Raw genomic sequence first — 12,284 nt, forward strand, 5'->3', positions numbered from 1 at the left:
ACAGCCTGTAAATGTCAACAACAAAAGGAGTGTGTAAAACATGTATATTGTATTGATGGCAGTCCTGCTTGTTCACATTTTATTCTGTAAAAACTAAATTTTCACTGCTTTTATGACCTTTTCAGTGGGGAGAACTGAGGCTCTTTCTGAGGCTGAGGCCTTGTGAAGCGTTTAAGCAAACAGTGTCACCTGCTGGACTTTATCCCTTAAGGACCCACAGTGACACTGGTGTCACTGCCCCTTTACACTTAGAGAAAAACTATTTATAATGGTTTAACTTTGACTTTTAACTAATAAAGTCCCTAAGTATATATGATTCATTTGATATAAGACCCCCGTAATTTTCATGATAGTATGTGATATGTGATATGTTTTTTTATTGATTAGCATTAAAATATCTCAGTGAAGACAGAACAAAGATTTACCACAAAGCAAGAAAGCATGAGACAAGGCTAATCAAAAGGTATTGGCTGAAGCATTTGCTTATTAAGCCAACCCTTTTAACAAAAGATCTTTTAGCATGCAGCTCCTGTACACAGGGCTTGAAGCAAATAATAAAATTCAATTCAATTCAATTTCATTTATATAGCGCCAAATCACAACAAATGTCGCCTCAAGGCGCTTCATAGATACAGAGAAAAGCCCAACAATCATATGACCCCCTATGAGCAAGCACTTTGGCGACAGTGGGAATCGAAGTGGACCTTTTCACTCTAAAGCCATATTGGTTATCACTTAGGAGATTATGCTTCTCAATATATTTATCAAGTCTATTAACAAATAACTTTTCTAAAATTTTTGAGAACTGTGGGAGCAGTGATATTGGCCTATAATTGGTAAACTGACTTCTCTCTCCGTTTTTTTATGGATTGGAATAACTTTTGCTATTTTCATTTGTGAGGGAAATACACCAGTTTGAAAGGACAGATTACAAATGTATGCGAAAGGTTGCACTATATATTCTATAATACTTTTAACTAATATCATGTCAATACCAAAACAGTCAGTGGACTTTTTATTTTTAAATGTCTTCACAATGTTAATTATTTCTCTATGAGTTACAGCACCAATAAACATGGAGGACACATTCTGAGTAATATGTTTATTTAGGTCGTTATTATTTCTTGACTCTGGAATTTCTTTTGCTAAATTAAAGCCAACATTTACAAAGAAATCATTAAATTCATTTTGCAATGTCTTTAGTTTTATCAAGCACAATATCTTTATCTTTTTTAAAATAATCTGGATAATTCTTATTTTTTGAGCCCTTTTTGATTATACTATTTAATATCCTCCATGTTTCTTGTGTGTTACTTCTACTTTGCTCCAATAATTTGTGGTAATATTCTTTCTTACTTGTTCTTATAATATTTACTAATCTATTTTTATATAACTTGTACTTTATTTCAGCATCTTTTGTCCTCTGTTTTATGAATGTCTTATATAGATTATTTTTCTTTTTACATGCATCTTCTATCCCCTTTGTGATCCATGGCTTATTTGATCTGTGATGCTTTCTAGTGATTTTCATTAAAGGACAATGTTTTTCATATAGTGAAATTACAGTTGATAAGAATGCATCATATGCACTATTTGAATCTTCATTTACAAAAACCTCATTCCAATTGTGTTCCTTTAAGTCCACCTGGAGGGCAGCAATGGCTCCTGTTGTTCTAAGTCGTATCATATCAAATATTTGATTCTTTTGTTTAGTTTTAATCCCAAAATAATTTTGAAAAATGGCAAAAACAGGAAGATGATCGCTTATATCAGTTATAAGAAGTCCACCTACTATTTCATGGTCAATTTTATTTGTGAATATATTATCTATCAATGTAGCTTATTTTGTTTTCTCAGGCTGCGTGCCTGTCTTGCAATTTCAGCAGTCTTTTTCGTTAAATGTTCATTTAAATACACACCAGTCCCTTTAAGCTTCTTACCCTGTTTCAGTAACTCAATCTTTGTTTTGCGACTCACAAACTGAAGAATAATTGATGGCTTTGTTTTACTGTCTTTCCTGGGGAGCGTGTGGCATGCTGCAATATGATGGCTCTGAATACTTACATTCTTCGTTTGAAGGAATTTTATCACTTGCTGTTCAAGCGTTTGCAGCTCCTCTACCGGGGCATCTTCACCATCTTTACCTCCCCCAGCTGTTACTCCGGCGTAGGTTCGGTGTTGCGTCTCCAGTCCACTTATGACTAAATCATCCATTCTTGTGTATTGTTCAAGGTCCTCGATTCGCCGTTCCAAGTCGTCTATGTTCTTGTCCTTGTCCTTTATGAGGTTTTTTAGTTGTTTTATTTCATCCATTAGGTCATGTAGCATACCTTGTTGTTTAGCCACTTTGCTCAGTTCATCAGACATGAAATTAAGCGATTTCTTAATCTCCTCCAACTCCTCTTCAACTCCTGGGTTTGCTCTTTTAGGCGGCATTGAGAGAGAGAGAGAGAGAGAGAGAGAGAGAGAGAGAGAGAGAGAGAGAGAGATGTTTTTGTGTGATAATACAGGTGGATGTTTTTGTGTGATAATACAGGTGGATGTTTTTGTGTGATAATACAGGTGGATGTTTTTGTGTGATTAATACAGGTGGATTTCTCTCAACCTGGAAACCTGAGTACAGCGACAATCTCACAGACAAGCTCTAACTCCTGGTTGAAGACATGGAATGCTGTTATTTAAGGTGGGAAATCAAAATTTGGGAAACAAATTTAAAAACACACACAACCAGAGAAATGTATGAGTAAGACTGAATGAAATAAAATTCCGTTTTTTTTTAGGCTTTTAAACATGATCTTAAGAATTTCAATATGTACCTGTGTTGTTCTGTCAACTTGGTGGATTATGAGTTGATTATATGGTGAAACAAAACAAAAGGGGGAGAGAAGGCTGACACAGGCCCTGGCCCTGTTTCTCTCCCTCTCTAAATAACACAGCCGAACACAACATCATTTTCCTGTTTGTCTGTTTTTTTTGTTTTTTTTTCTCTTTATTCTTGATTACAGGCTGCTTTGACAGTCCAGAAAGCCAAGGGTGACCTGGACTCCTGCTCCCTCCTCTACCATCTCTGACGTGACCCTGACCACAGCCCCCCCCCCCCACACACACACACACACACACACACACAGACAGGCGCCTTGAACATACATGGTGATAACAAAGTGTTGTATGTCAAAGGTATCGCACAGACCCTTTACACTTAGAGAAAAACCATTTATAATGGTTTAACTTTGACTTTTAACTAATAAAGTCCCTAAGTGGCGTCTACTGCTCCACCCACTGCTATTACAAAAAAACTTCAGAGATTGGTTATATATGATTCATTTGATATAAGACCCCCGTAATTTTCATGAAAGTAGAAATAGGTCTGGGCTCTTAAGGGTTAAATATCATTGCAGGCACTGATTCAATGACCTAGTCATTTGATTCAGAGTTTATTGTAAATTTCTATTCAGAAAAATAGGTTTATCCAATGTTACCAGATGGGACGCCAGATTTCAAGTGGCCCTGTGTTTTTTCTTTTCAGGTGGCACTGTGTTTTTTCTTTTGGTAAATGGTAAATGGACTTGTTCTTATATAGCGCTTTTCTACTCTGTCTGAGCACTCAAAGCGCTTTATACAACTAATTCATTCACCCAATCACACCCATTCACACAAGCACTTTTTCTAACCTAAGTGCTGAGTAGTCTAACATTCATACACATTCACACTCGATTGATGCATCGGAGAGCAACGCGGGGTTAGTATCTTACCCAAGGATATTTGGCATGCAGACTGGAGCAGCCTGGGATCGAACCACCGACCTTCTGGTTAGTGGCTGACCTGCTCTGCCACCTGAGCTACAGCCAGGTAGGTGGCCCTGTGTTTTTTCTTTTCAGGTGGCCCTGGAGAGAGAGAGAGAGAGAGAGAGAGAGAGAGAGAGAGAGAGAGAGAGAGAGAGAGAGAGAGAGAGAGAGAGAGAACTAAATGTGTACTACAGTGCACAAAAATGAATTGCTGGGTCTCAGGAGGATATACAGAGTCTGTGAACGTTTTGGTATTACACAGCACATGTAGTCGTACATAGCTGATGACACAGAATTCAAGCTGATACGAGAGAGAGAGAGAGAGAGAGATGTTTTTGTGTGATTAATACAGGTGGATGTTTTTGTGTGATAATACAGGTGGATGTTTTTGTGTGATTAATACAGGTGGATTTCTCTCAACCTGGAAACCTGAGTACAGCGACAATCTCACAGACAAGCTCTAACTCCTGGTTGAAGACATGGAATGCTGTTATTTAAGGTGGGAAATCAAAATTTGGGAAACAAATTTAAAAACACACACAACCAGAGAAATGTATGAGTAAGACTGAATGAAATAAAATTCCGGTTTTTTTTAGGCTTTTAAACATGATCTTAAGAATTTCAATATGTACCTGTGTTGTTCTGTCAACTTGGTGGATTATGAGTTGATTATATGGTGAAACAAAACAAAAGGGGGAGAGAAGGCTGACACAGGCCCTGGCCCTGTTTCTCTCCCTCTCTAAATAACACAGCCGAACACAACATCATTTTCCTGTTTGTCTGTTTTTTTTGTTTTTTTTTTCTCTTTATTCTTGATTACAGGCTACTTTGACAGTCCAGAAAGCCAAGGGTGACCTGGACTTCTGCTCCCTCCTCTACCATCTCTGACGTGACCCTGACCACAGCCCCCCCCACACACACACACACACACACACACACACACACACAGACAGGCGCCTTGAACATACATGGTGATAACAAAGTGTTGTATGTCAAAGGTATCGCACAGACCCTTTACACTTAGAGAAAAACCATTTATAATGGTTTAACTTTGACTTTTAACTAATAAAGTCCCTAAGTGGCGTCTACTGCTCCACCCACTGCTATTACAAAAAAACTTCAGAGATTGGTTATATATGATTCATTTGATATAAGACCCCCGTAATTTTCATGAAAGTAGAAATAGGTCTGGGCTCTTAAGGGTTAAATATCATTGCAGGCACTGATTCAATGACCTAGTCATTTGATTCAGAGTTTATTGTAAATTTCTATTCAGAAAAATAGGTTTATCCAATGTTACCAGATGGGACGCCAGATTTCAAGTGGCCCTGTGTTTTTTCTTTTCAGGTGGCACTGTGTTTTTTCTTTTGGTAAATGGTAAATGGACTTGTTCTTATATAGCGCTTTTCTACTCTGTCTGAGCACTCAAAGCGCTTTATACAACTAATTCATTCACCCAATCACACCCATTCACACAAGCACTTTTTTCTAACCTAAGTGCTGAGTAGTCTAACATTCATACACATTCACACTCCGATTGATGCATCGGAGAGCAACGCGGGGTTAGTATCTTACCCAAGGATATTTGGCATGCAGACTGGAGCAGCCTGGGATCGAACCACCGACCTTCTGGTTAGTGGCTGACCTGCTCTGCCACCTGAGCTACAGCCAGGTAGGTGGCCCTGTGTTTTTTCTTTTCAGGTGGCCCTGGAGGGAGAGGGAGGGAGGGGGGGAGAGAGAGAGAGAGAGAGAGAGAGAGAGAGAGAGACAAGTATAGCATGAGAGGTACAAGCAAAAACTAAATGTGTACTACAGTGCACAAAAATGAATTGCTGGGTCTCAGGAGGATATACAGAGTCTGTGAACGTTTTGGTATTACACAGCACACGTAGTCGTACATAGCTGATGACACAGAATTCAAGCTGATACGTGGTAACCCCTTTGTGTTTTTGTTTTGTTTTATTTGACAAATGGTGATTACAGTTTCAACACATACATGTACAAACATCACAATGCGAGCAAACGCATGCCCATTCTCTCGCTAAAACGTAGTAGAGTACAGCTGCGCAAGAACTATGTCTATGCGTGACATATGTTACACTGGAAGATACAACCTGACCGTTTGTCCGCGTGCACATTCTGAACAAACGGGATTAGGACATTCGCAGCTGGCGTGACCGCAAGGCTTGATGTACATCTTAGCCTTGGCACAATCCGAACAGATTTCATCCTGTGAAACGCTACTGATACGAACAAACCGGTACCACGTCCATCGGCTTTTACAGTAGAAACACCTTCGCCTCCTTGACACTGTCACGCTTTTCAGGATGCAATTCTCACATGCAACGTGTCCACAGTTAAACACACACATGTGTGTCCATTCGTAACAACAGGGACACGTGTATAGGTCCGTAGGTCTTCCGATTGACACAGGAGGCGTAGAGGACGTTGACGGTTGTGGTTCATTGAAAGATGCGTCGATTGTCGCCTGCAACACGGATGGTTCGTGCACCTCCAGTACCTCCTGCACGTCCACGTCGTCCGTCCAGCTCCATTGTTCGTCCACGTCGATTACCTCCTGCGACACGGATGGTTCGTGCACCTCCAGTACCTCCTGCACGTCCACGTCATCCGTCCAGCTCCATTGTTCGTCCACGTCGATTACCTCCTGCGACACGGACGGCCCGTCCGCCCTGTAGCTCCCAGGCCCAGGTCTTTGTACCGCGGCGGGCACTGTAGCAGAAGACACACGGCGGGGAGGTAGCCCCATTTCACGTCGGGTGTAATCGTCCATGAGAGGTGTACGCGTGGTCTCCCACGAGTTAGGACGTCCAGTGGGCACGGTTCCATTGTAGCTTTGGATCTGTAAGCCGAATGTGGGCTCGGTGGAAGACCTTTCGGCGTAATCCCTATCACTTGGATCGGGGCCGGTGAAGTCTACGGCGTTGATAAAGAAAACAGCCCCACGATCGAGTTCGCAGTCCAGAACGTCTTGAAGCGATAACTTTGAACACAAGTTCTTGTTGTACGGTGGTAACCAGGAGAGGAAGGTTCTTCGTACCCTTTCGCAGTAGGCAAATAGCTTCCGTTCGGGCACCAATGCGTGCACCACCGCCAGCGTCTTGGTTCGCTGATCCTGTACGCACTTCCATTTGCTTACATGGAAACGCGTCATGTATGCAGCCCGGGGTAATGCTCGCTTGGCGTCCGGGGTTGTGGGGCGTACAATACCGGCTATGATGTGCTTATCTGCCAAGGACATGACTGTAGACACAGCACAACTCTGCTACCCTGTGCTGTTCTGTTAAATAAGCTGAGAGAGAGAGAGAGAGAGAGAGAGAGAGAGAGAGATGTTTTTGTGTGATTAATACAGGTGGATGTTTTTGTGTGATTAATACAGGTGGATGTTTTTGTGTGATTAATACAGGTGGATGTTTTTGTGTGATTAATACAGGTGGATGTTTTTGTGTGATTAATACAGGTGGATTTCTCTCAACCTGGAAACCTGAGTATAGCGACAATCTCACAGACAAGCTCTAACTCCTGGTTGAAGACATGGAATGCTGTGCACACACAACCAGAGAAATGTATGAGTAAGACTGAATGAAATAAAATTCCGTTTTTTTTTGGGCTTTTAAACATGATCTTAAGAATTTCAATATGTACCTGTGTTGTTCTGTCAACTTGGTGGGTTATGAGTTGATTATATGGTGAAACAAAACAAAAGGGGGAGAGAAGGCTGACACAGGCCCTGGCCCTGTTTCTCTCCCTCTCTAAATAACACAGCCAAACACAACATCATTTTCCTGTTTGTCTGTTTTTTTTTTGTTTTTTTTTTCTCTTTATTCTTGATTACAGGCTGCTTTGACAGTCCGGAAAAGCCAAGGTTGACCTGGACTCCTGCTCTGTCCTCTACCATCTTTGATGTGACCACAGCCCCCCCCCCCCCACACACACACACACGCACACAGACAGACAGGCGCCTTGAACATACATGGTGATAACAAAGTGTTGCATATATGTCAAAGGTATCGCACAGTACCTATGGAACGTGAATCTGCGTTTCAGTTGGCTGAGCCTGCAGTGAACAAGAGAGACTACAGAGCTGCATGTTTAACCTTATTAGCTGTTTCCCTCCATCTGATGTGTTCTTACCCATTTACAGGTTGTTATCCTTGCTATCATCAACTTGAATACATTACAGTTAAGTTCTAACTCAATTTAGCCTTTTGTCACCTGAGCTGCTATCCTGTCACTGTCTTCTTTGTTTGTTTGTTAATGCTTTTACTCTTTCTCCCCTCTCTAAATAACACAGCCAAACACAACATCATTTTCCTGTTTGTCTGTTTTTTTTTGTTTTTTTTTCCTCTTTATTCTTGATTACAGGCTGCTTTGACAGTCCGGAAAGCCAAGGTTGACCTGGACTCCTGCTCTGTCCTCTACCATCTTTGATGTGACCACAGCCCCCCCCCCCACACACACACACACACGCACACAGACAGACAGGCGCCTTGAACATACATGGTGATAACAAAGTGTTGCATATATGTCAAAGGTATCGCACAGTACCTATGGAACGTGAATCTGCGTTTCAGTTGGCTGAGCCTGCAGTGAACAAGAGAGACTACAGAGCTGCATGTTTAACCTTATTAGCTGTTTCCCTCCATCTGATGTGTTCTTACCCATTTACAGGTTGTTATCCTTGCTATCATCAACTTGAATACATTACAGTTAAGTTCTAACTCAATTTAGCCTTTTGTCACCTGAGCTGCTATCCTGTCACTGTCTTCTTTGTTTGTTTGTTAATGCTTTTACTCTTTCTCCCCTCTCTAAATAACACAGCCAAACACAACATCATTTTCCTGTTTGTCTGTTTTTTTTTGTTTTTTTTTCCTCTTTATTCTTGATTACAGGCTGCTTTGACAGTCCGGAAAAGCCAAGGTTGACCTGGACTCCTGCTCTGTCCTCTACCATCTTTGATGTGACCCTGACCACAGCCCCCCCCCCCCCCCACACACACACACACACACACACACACAGACAGGCGCCTTGAACATACATGGTGATAACAAAGTGTTGTATGTCAAAGGTATCGCACAGACCCTTTACACTTAGAGAAAAACCATTTATAATGGTTTAACTTTGACTTTTAACTAATAAAGTCCCTAAGTGGCGTCTACTGCTCCACCCACTGCTATTACAAAAAAAACTTCAGAGATTGGTTATATATGATTCATTTGATATAAGACCCCCGTAATTTTCATGAAAGTAGAAATAGGTCTGGGCTCTTAAGGGTTAAATATCATTGCAGGCACTGATTCAATGACCTAGTCATTTGATTCAGAGTTTATTGTAAATTTCTATTCAGAAAAATAGGTTTATCCAATGTTACCAGATGGGACGCCAGATTTCAAGTGGCCCTGTGTTTTTTCTTTTCAGGTGGCACTGTGTTTTTTCTTTTGGTAAATGGTAAATGGACTTGTTCTTATATAGCGCTTTTCTACTCTGTCTGAGCACTCAAAGCGCTTTATACAACTAATTCATTCACCCAATCACACCCATTCACACAAGCACTTTTTTCTAACCTAAGTGCTGAGTAGTCTAACATTCATACACATTCACACTCCGATTGATGCATCGGAGAGCAACGCGGGGTTAGTATCTTACCCAAGGATATTTGGCATGCAGACTGGAGCAGCCTGGGATCGAACCACCGACCTTCTGGTTAGTGGCTGACCTGCTCTGCCACCTGAGCTACAGCCAGGTAGGTGGCCCTGTGTTTTTTCTTTTCAGGTGGCCCTGGAGAGAGAGAGAGAGAGAGAGAGAGAGAGAGAGAGAGAGAGAGAGAGAGAGAGAGAACTAAATGTGTACTACAGTGCACAAAAATGAATTGCTGGGTCTCAGGAGGATATACAGAGTCTGTGAACGTTTTGGTATTACACAGCACATGTAGTCGTACATAGCTGATGACACAGAATTCAAGCTGATACGAGAGAGAGAGAGAGAGAGAGATGTTTTTGTGTGATTAATACAGGTGGATGTTTTTGTGTGATAATACAGGTGGATGTTTTTGTGTGATTAATACAGGTGGATTTCTCTCAACCTGGAAACCTGAGTACAGCGACAATCTCACAGACAAGCTCTAACTCCTGGTTGAAGACATGGAATGCTGTTATTTAAGGTGGGAAATCAAAATTTGGGAAACAAATTTAAAAACACACACAACCAGAGAAATGTATGAGTAAGACTGAATGAAATAAAATTCCGGTTTTTTTTAGGCTTTTAAACATGATCTTAAGAATTTCAATATGTACCTGTGTTGTTCTGTCAACTTGGTGGATTATGAGTTGATTATATGGTGAAACAAAACAAAAGGGGGAGAGAAGGCTGACACAGGCCCTGGCCCTGTTTCTCTCCCTCTCTAAATAACACAGCCGAACACAACATCATTTTCCTGTTTGTCTGTTTTTTTTGTTTTTTTTTTCTCTTTATTCTTGATTACAGGCTACTTTGACAGTCCAGAAAGCCAAGGGTGACCTGGACTTCTGCTCCCTCCTCTACCATCTCTGACGTGACCCTGACCACAGCCCCCCCCCACACACACACACACACACACACACACACACACACAGACAGGCGCCTTGAACATACATGGTGATAACAAAGTGTTGTATGTCAAAGGTATCGCACAGACCCTTTACACTTAGAGAAAAACCATTTATAATGGTTTAACTTTGACTTTTAACTAATAAAGTCCCTAAGTGGCGTCTACTGCTCCACCCACTGCTATTACAAAAAAACTTCAGAGATTGGTTATATATGATTCATTTGATATAAGACCCCCGTAATTTTCATGAAAGTAGAAATAGGTCTGGGCTCTTAAGGGTTAAATATCATTGCAGGCACTGATTCAATGACCTAGTCATTTGATTCAGAGTTTATTGTAAATTTCTATTCAGAAAAATAGGTTTATCCAATGTTACCAGATGGGACGCCAGATTTCAAGTGGCCCTGTGTTTTTTCTTTTGGTAAATGGTAAATGGACTTGTTCTTATATAGCGCTTTTCTACTCTGTCTGAGCACTCAAAGCGCTTTATACAACTAATTCATTCACCCAATCACACCCATTCACACAAGCACTTTTTTCTAACCTAAGTGCTGAGTAGTCTAACATTCATACACATTCACACTCCGATTGATGCATCGGAGAGCAACGCGGGGTTAGTATCTTACCCAAGGATATTTGGCATGCAGACTGGAGCAGCCTGGGATCGAACCACCGACCTTCTGGTTAGTGGCTGACCTGCTCTGCCACCTGAGCTACAGCCAGGTAGGTGGCCCTGTGTTTTTTCTTTTCAGGTGGCCCTGGAGGGAGAGGGAGGGAGGGGGGGAGAGAGAGAGAGAGAGAGAGAGAGAGAGAGAGACAAGTATAGCATGAGAGGTACAAGCAAAAACTAAATGTGTACTACAGTGCACAAAAATGAATTGCTGGGTCTCAGGAGGATATACAGAGTCTGTGAACGTTTTGGTATTACACAGCACACGTAGTCGTACATAGCTGATGACACAGAATTCAAGCTGATACGTGGTAACCCCTTTGTGTTTTTGTTTTGTTTTATTTGACAAATGGTGATTACAGTTTCAACACATACATGTACAAACATCACAATGCGAGCAAACGCATGCCATTCTCTCGCTAAAACGTAGTAGAGTACAGCTGCGCAAGAACTATGTCTATGCGTGACATATGTTACACTGGAAGATACAACCTGACCGTTTGTCCGCGTGCACATTCTGAACAAACGGGATTAGGACATTCGCAGCTGGCGTGACCGCAAGGCTTGATGTACATCTTAGCCTTGGCACAATCCGAACAGATTTCATCCTGTGAAACGCTACTGATACGAACAAACCGGTACCACGTCCATCGGCTTTTACAGTAGAAACACCTTCGCCTCCTTGACACTGTCACGCTTTTCAGGATGCAATTCTCACATGCAACGTGTCCACAGTTAAACACACACATGTGTGTCCATTCGTAACAACAGGGACACGTGTATAGGTCCGTAGGTCTTCCGATTGACACAGGAGGCGTAGAGGACGTTGACGGTTGTGGTTCATTGAAAGATGCGTCGATTGTCGCCTGCAACACGGATGGTTCGTGCACCTCCAGTACCTCCTGCACGTCCACGTCGTCCGTCCAGCTCCATTGTTCGTCCACGTCGATTACCTCCTGCGACACGGATGGTTCGTGCACCTCCAGTACCTCCTGCACGTCCACGTCATCCGTCCAGCTCCATTGTTCGTCCACGTCGATTACCTCCTGCGACACGGACGGCCCGTCCGCCCTGTAGCTCCCAGGCCCAGGTCTTTGTACCGCGGCGGGCACTGTAGCAGAAGACACACGGCGGGGAGGTAGCCCCATTTCACGTCGGGTGTAATCGTCCATGAGAGGTGTACGCGTGGTCTCCCACGAGTTAGGACGTCCAGTGGGCACGG

The sequence above is a fragment of the Neolamprologus multifasciatus genome, chromosome 13 (assembly GCF_963576455.1).
Source record: "Neolamprologus multifasciatus chromosome 13, fNeoMul1.2, whole genome shotgun sequence".
Taxonomy (NCBI): Eukaryota; Metazoa; Chordata; class Actinopteri; order Cichliformes; family Cichlidae; genus Neolamprologus; species Neolamprologus multifasciatus.